Genomic DNA, 8,200 nt, shown 5'->3' with positions numbered 1-8,200 from the left:
TCATCAGAGCTGATGCTCTCGACATCGTCGAAATCTGAAGAAAAATTGGAGCTGCTCCTGTCAACATCCGTCCCCTGGATAGGGTTTTTGCTAATGGTTTGAGCGTGGAAATGCTCATGAATCAGAAGCAGAAGACCCTCATGCAGTGCCGGGTTGACGGTAGCTTTCTTTTTAAAACTAGAAATGGCCTTGTTCATCGAGTTAAAAAGATAATACGGGAAGGAGATCTTACTACCATGGCGAAAATGATTCAGAATCACAAAATGGTGAGTCCTAACCCTATCAAACCTGGGGTCTAGGGTTATATATTCAATGACAGCATAGAGAACATACCTCTAGAGCTTCTTTATAGTATCCGTTACAAAAAACGTCTCTTTCTTGCCCAGCTTGTTCAGCTCTTCAGTGTTTTTCACAAAATCCTTGATTGCATTAGAAGACATCTTCTTGTCTCTGAAGAATTTATGCCCCTCCATCGGAATCCCCGTGACTTCAGCAACCACATCCTCAGTAATTTGAAAGTAGACCCCGTTCACCTTAACCTTACCATTATTCCACGAATTCACCATGCTGTTAGTGATCTCAGGATCCGAGCCATGAAGTTTCTCGACGAAATTAGTAACCCCACCCTTTTCCAGCTCTCTCCAAACTTTGGCCTTGTTCTTCCACTTCTGAACTTCCCCCACCGGCTCCTTTTTGCTCCTCTCACCCATCATGTTTACCTGATCAACTTCCACAATTCTCATGAACTCTGAACTGTGCAAGTTATTTGCATTCGAAAAAATGGTGATGTTTCTTTTATGATACCCGTTAATATACCCCTTTCTGAAAATAATGGTATCGTCCTTTCGAATGTGTCGAAATGTTAGAGGAAACCCCTTTTGCTGGTGAAAATCATGATGCCAATAATGGCACTTACCATTTATTAAGCAATCTTTATTATCCATAATTGCATTGGATTTGAGCCGTCCTTCCCAAGATTTTATCTTGGTCGATAAGAAACTTTGCCTCCGTCGGAAAATCTTTTTCGGCATGCCAGGTCAGATTATTGGTGGCGTTAACCCCTTTATTAGCAAACCAATCAGCGACTGGGTTTGCCTCTCTGTAAACATGAGTGACGTGGACCTTATCGAACTTTGTGAGAGTGGCGCAAGTCTCAGCAATTATGTTCGCAATCGTCCACGAGGGAGGGGAAATACCATTAATGGTATTAATAATGTTTTTGGAGTCCCCCTCAAGCAAGAGTTTAGTAATCCCGGCTTCAAAAGCCAACTTGACCACCTTACTCGCAGCTCTTGCTTCAGCCAGATGAATAGTCTGGATTCCCAGCGGGGAAGCAAAGGCAGCTATTCCCTCCCCATAGCTATTTCTTATGATTCCACCGCAACCTGAAGGGCCTGGGTTACCCTTAGAAGCCCCATCAAAGTTGGCTTTTGACCAACCATCTGGGGGGAGAAGCCAGCTAGCATCCTGCCTTTTGAGGTTCCTGTCTTTTTCTTTAGCTATCTTTATGTCCCCTTCTTCTTCTTATTCCTCCTTCAGCACTTGGAGATTTTCCTTTATATTCTTCGAGACCTTCCTGCCAAGGATTATAGCCGGCTCCTCTCTATCTCTAAATATTCTATTATTCCTTTCCTTCCAAATTCCCCAGCAAAAATGGGGTAAAATCCAGTCCGAGTGATCCTGCCGACCAGCAATCTTACAAAGACCTTTCCACTGATGGAAAAAACCCATGAGATTATCCGGTTTGCACCAGAGGGTTTCATTATCATGTGTGATGACATTCCACACCTCCCTGGCATAGTCACATAAGATGAAAATGTGATTTCCGGTCTCAGCCCGATTCTTACACAAGGGACATCTACTGGGCATAACATGTCCTCGCTTCATGAGATTGTCATGAGTAAGGATTTTGTTCTGAAGAGCCAGCCAGTAAAAAATGTTGATCTTTGGAGTGAGACCCAGAATCCAAGCCTCCGCCCAAGGGGCCTTCTCTTTTAAGCTCCAAAGGGAATTATAGCCTGAGGCAACAGAGTATCTTCCATTGGGATTATCCCTCCAGACCAGCTCATCCCCCAAATTGATAGGAATCATGGAATTGAGCATAAGCATTATAGGAGTCAAGTCCTCAGAGATGAGGGATAGGTCACTCCATTCCTGGCCATTCCAATAATCAAAAACTTTGGACCCAATTTGATCAGTACAAGCTTGCATCCATCTCTCAAAAATAGGGTTATTGGTAAGTGGATCTTGGGAAAGCCATCTATCCGACCAGAACTGGATGTCCTTCCCATTTCCCAATTTCCATGATATCCTGGCCTTAGCCAGGTCCCTGGCTTTCATGATCCCATTCCAAATGTTCGATCCTTTTGGGATATCTTCATTAAAAAGGGTGAAAAGAAGAGTGGGTCTTCTAAGGTACTTGTTTACCAGGGTGTCCCTCCATTCACCGGTGCTACTGAAGATCCGCCATATTTGTTTAGCTAGGAGAGCCTTATTGAGGTGGGTGATCTTTCTAATGCCCAGACCTTCGTACCTCTTAGGGAGGCAAACCTTCTCCCAAGCAACAAGAGGGTATCTTTTCTTCCCTTCATTACCATTCCAAAGGAAGTCTCTCTGGATTTTCTCCATTCTTTCAGCTATTTTCCCCAAAATTCCAAAGAGGCTCAGGGCGTAGATTGGCAGATTTTGAAGAGAAGATTTGACTAAGAGGCATTTCCCCGCTTGACTAAGAGAGACCCCTTTCCAACCAGCCATCTTCCTGTTGAATCTGTCCAAAATACCGTTCCAAAAAGACTCCGGGGGTGAGGATCCCAAAGGGAGACCAAGATAGGTAGAGGGGAAAGAGCCTACCCCACAACCCAGAATCTTGGCGATTTTTCTTTGTCTAAACTCAGAGGTGTTGATGAAAAAGAGCGAGCTTTTGTTCCAATTAATCAGCTAACCCGTCCCACTGGAGTAAGTATCAAGAATCTTCTTCAGGGCTCTGGCCTCTTTGACAGAAGCTTCCCCCCCCCAAGATAGTATCGTCAAAAAATTGCTGATGAGTGAAGGGAACGCAATTAGATGAGGGAAGGATCCCTTTGATACAAGCCTCACGCTTTCTACAGTCTATAATCCTTCCTAAGCATTCAGCTAAAATGATGAACAAAATGGGCGAAAGGGGGTCTCCTTGTCTGAGGCCTCTGGAAGGTTTGAAAAAATTAGAAGGGACTTCATTAACCAGAACAGCCAAGGAGGAGGTGGACACCAATTGAGAGATAATTTTGCAAACTTTACCGTCAAAGCCAAAAGTCGAGAGGACCTTCCCAAGGAGAGACCAGTCCACCCTGTCATAAGCTTTAGAAAGATCCAGTTTGAGAAACATACCTTCCCGTTTGGATGCCTCAAGAGAGTGGATGACTTCGTGCACCATCTGGACAGAATCCAAAATTTGTCTCCCTGGAACAAAACCTGATTGATGCTGCGAGATAATCATGGGCAAGATCTTGAGCATTCTTAAAGTGAGAACTTTAGAGATGATCTTGTAGAGTGAGTTGCACAGACTAATAGGTCTAAAGTTGTCCAACGAGTCCGCCCCAGGGGATTTAGGAATGAGAACCACAAAAGTCGAGTTTAGCTCCTTGAGAATAGATTTGGCTCCAAAGAATTCCTGGACAGCCTGAACAACCTCTCCCATGATCACCGGCTAGAACCTTTGGAAGAAAAAAGTGGGAAAACCGTCCGAGCCTGGAGCCTTGTCAGCAGGCAGAGAAAAGAGAGCCTCTCTAACTTCCGAAGCATTAGGAATAGCACAGAGCTGTTTATTATGGATAGGTTGAATGAGCTGAGGGATACAGTGTAACAAATCCTCCTGGTCCAAATTGGAAAGCATTGGGTCCTCAGAGAGAAGGCTAAAGAAAAAGGAAACAGCTTCTTCCGAGATGGCAGATTCTTCAGTTAACAGCTCCTGCCCCTTTCTGATACCATAGATCATGTTACTAGCACGGTGCTTGAGGGTGGTTAGGTGAAAAAACTTAGTGTTCCGATCTCCTTCCTTTAGCTAGGTGATCCTCGATCTTTGCCTCCAAAATTTTTCTTCCTTATTAATAATGTTATGAATTTCAGACAGGGTCTTGAGCTCCGAAACCCTGTTGGTCTCAGTGTAACCTTCCTTCTGAATGCAATATTGGATAATAGTTAGATTATCAAATAACTCTTTCTTTTCATGGAAGATATGACCAAAATCAGACTTGTTCCAAATTTTAATCATCCTCTTCACATTGCTAAGTTTTTTGGTGACTCTGAACATGGCTGAGCCCTCCACCTCTATCCCCCACCATTTCTTGATATTATCCAGGAGGTCAGGGTGAGAGGTCCACATTTTCTCAAACCTGAAAGGATGGTATCTCCTGTGTACCAGAGGGGAAACTAAAAGAGAAATGGAAGAGTGGTCTGAACCAATTCTGGGAAGCAGAGATAGTCTGCAGCTGAAGGATTGAAGCCAGTCCGAAGATATAAGAGCTCTATCCAGCCTAACCTGAATGCAATCATGGCCTTTTCTCTTGTTTGACCAGGTAAAGGATCCGCCCTTAAGCTCTACGTCCATAAGGGCCAGATTATTTATGAAGTTAGAAAGATCCTGTTTACTTTCCCAATCTGGGGGCATACCTCCCTTTTTCTCTTTATCTTCTAGCGGTGTGTTAAAGTCTCCCATGATTATACCTTTCTTAATGTCACAATCTTGCACCATATTACCAACTTTGGTCCAGAAGTTTTTTCTATCTCTCTTATTATTGGGGGCGTAAATATTCACTAAAAACCAGGAATCATTGGTGTGCAAATGTTGAACTCTGCAGAAAAGAATGTTATCTTCATCATACTCAGCTACTATATTGAAATACTTGTCATTGAAAAGTAACAGCAGTCCTCCAGACGCTCCTTCAGAGTTAGAGGCTATGCCCTTCATGCTATTGTTGAACTTAATATTTTCCATCCTTTCCTTCTTCATTTTAGTTTCCTGGATTAGAAACACATCAGGCCTTTGGTCCCTTATCATATTTCTAATAACTTCTTGCTTGTGGATTCCATTGAGTCCACGTATATTCCAAGATAAGATCTTCATGATTTAACTACTGAACATGCTTCCTGGATGGTGCGCTGCGTACCATCCTTAATGTTTCTTCTGGCTTCCTCTTTCCTGATTTCATTCTTGTTTTTCCTTCCCACTAGGTTAGATTTGTGGCCGAGATCAGCCTTGGCCATGCTTCTAGTAGAAGGGGGAGATACCGGAGAAGGGTCCCTGCTATTCTTCTTCTTTCTACTCCTAACTTCTGTCCAGGGATTCTCTTCTCCCTCTAGTCCTTTGTCCAGCCAAGCATCAATTCTCGCCAAATCTTCCATTGTCGATGCAGACAGCCTCTCTATGATTCTGTTTACTGTTGAAGGGGGGGGACAACACACCGGGTTAGGGTCCTGGGACATGGGTTCCCCCTCCTTTAGTTCTTCCATGGAGTTCGGGACAAAGGATAGTTTCAAGTCATCCTCCTGAGAATCCAGAGGGGGAAGAGTCATATTTTCACCTGTCTCCTCAGGTTTCTTCTCAGATTCCTTTGCATTGGGGAGAGGTGTTGAATCATCTTTCACTCCTTTCTCTTCTCCCCCTCTTACGTTTCCAGTCGCTCGAGGAGGCCTTGATTCCTCTTGGGGCACATTAGGAGCAGAATTTGTTTTTCCTTCTGCCTCTCCATTTTCCTTGACTTGCGATGCTTTTTTCCTCCATTCTTTTTTGGGATCTAGAGAATCTTTTATCCCCCCTTGTGGACGAGCCTTTCCCACCGTACTCTTCCCTTTGAAAAGTGGGCATGATCTAGCCTTGTGGCCAGCCTTCTTACAATGGAAACAAGCAAAAGGAACACTTTCATAGTCAATCTTTTGAGATCTGTTTCCCAAACGAGATTGTAGTTCTAAAACTTGAGGCATGTCCTGGCCTTCGATGACTCCTACACAGATTCTTGCATAGTTCAATCTTTTCTTAGCTGCTGTGACAGGGTCAATGGAGAGGAGCTCTCCAAAGGTCCTGGCTATGCCATCAAAGACATCCTCATGCCAATATTCCAAAGGAAGTTCTGGAAGTCTTAACCAAACTGGAACTTGAGATTGGAAATCATTGTTCAAATCCAAGTTGGATGTCCATTTTTGCAATATTAGGTTGGATCTGCCCAAAGACCAGTTCCCAGCACATAGTATACGAGAAAAATCTTCCGAGCAAGAGAACTCGAAAGACATGAAGCCTTTGGCCATAGCAGTCACTTCTACATGCCCTTTAAGGTCCCATTTTCTCCTGGTAAATGTCCTCACTACATCAATATTAGGTCTTGGCCCTACAAATTTTCCTACCAGAGTGTTCGCCATGCTTAGGATATTGTGGTCAATAATTTCCCTAGGGATTTCCAGAGCAAAAATACCTTTCTCCTTATCAGATTTGTCAATGACTTTTGGGAAAGACGATTTACCTGATGGTTTTATCCCGAATAGATTTGACCAGCGTCCCCATGCCCCAGACGGCCCACTGCCCACATGGGGGGGAGGGGGAATCTTCTCACCTGGATGGGGCATCATAACCCGTGGGTCCCCATCCTTTGAGGCATCCTCATCTTTCCCCTTCGTTTCCTGCCCTGCGCTTTCTGCATGCCTTGCTGCATACCCTCCTGCAGACGTGTTCTCCTGTCTCTCGCCTTTCTCCATATTCGAAACAATGTGATTCGAATTGCAGTTCCCGCTCGCTCCATCCCTCTCTCTCACCGTGCCCATCCCTCTCTCTCAAGCTGTGCCACTGCCTACAATGTTGGCAGATATGATAAATGATACATATGTCTAGACAGGACATCTATATGGGTTTTCGTATGTTGCTTTATGAGTCCTTGGTGTATTTTCTATTAATTAAGTCTAATTAAAAAAAAAATTAATTAACAATTTAATTTAATAGAGAATTATTATGATATCTTTATATTTAATTAATTAATTAACTAAATAAAAGAATTAAATTTGGAGATTAAAGTTCAAAGATATATTTAGAACAGGATAATATTTATTTAATTTAATAATAATATATTTGGAGTTCATTTTTAAATAAATGCTAAATATTATTGTTATTTAAATTAATTAAATATGTTATCAATTAAGTTCTAAAATAAATTAAAAAGTTGAAAGATATTAATTTATTAAGAATTCTAGATCGCATGATCTAAACATGAGTTAAATATAAGAATTAAATTAAAAGATTAAATTATAAAAATTAATAATGTTATTTTAATTTCTTAAAAGTGCACATAAGATTAAAGTAATAAATTAATTAAGAATAGAAGTCAAGTGAAATTTTAAATAAAGTTATTTAATAATTCAACTTAATGTGCATGAAAGTTGAATGCAAAAGAATAAGAAAAGATAATGAAAGTTAATTTGGAGTTAACTGAGTTGTGCAAAGAGTCTTCTCGGGTAAACGCACAATTAGTGCACTGATTTGAGGAGAAATTGCTTATCACAACTTTGGGGGTTCATTTTTGACATAGAGGAATTTGGACGGGAATTTTTGGGAGACAATTTTTGGAAGCAAATTTCAGAAAGCTGATAACAAGAAAGTGTTCCAGAGGAAGGTTATTGAGATGAGCGAATTCTTTTACAGTTTCTAGAGATTGCATAATAGCATCAGGATCAGGTAGGGTCTTTTGTTTTCGATTATCGATTTATTACGCAATTATCCTTTCCTGTCTTCTTCGTGTCTGAGGTTTGTAAATCTGGAATTCTCTGTAATGAATGTTAAAACATTACGATATTGGAATTTATCAGATGCTTTCCAATAAACTTTTGTATACATAAGATTTAAATGGGAAGGGTTGAATCTAATACCGAAATTCTAAATTAGAAGATCGATTGGTTGACTATATATTTTCTATATCAATTTAAAAAAAAGAGACCAATTTTTCAATGCTTTTATATATATATATATATATATATATATATATATTTATTAATTTATATATATATATATATATATATATTTATTAATTTATATATATATATATATATATTCTTAATTATTATTTTTATTAATAAAAGTCTTATTAATAACGAAATGGTATTCTTTTGTTTTAAAAATATAAGATATTATATATATAAAAAAAATAAGAAAAGAAAAAAAAATATATATAATATAAAAAAATAT

Source organism: Cupressus sempervirens, chromosome 7 (assembly GCF_028749045.1).
Source record: "Cupressus sempervirens isolate cs-2001-9-10 chromosome 7, ASM2874904v1, whole genome shotgun sequence".
NCBI classification, from domain to species: Eukaryota; Viridiplantae; Streptophyta; class Pinopsida; order Cupressales; family Cupressaceae; genus Cupressus; species Cupressus sempervirens.
This window is presented reverse-complemented; position numbering follows the sequence as displayed.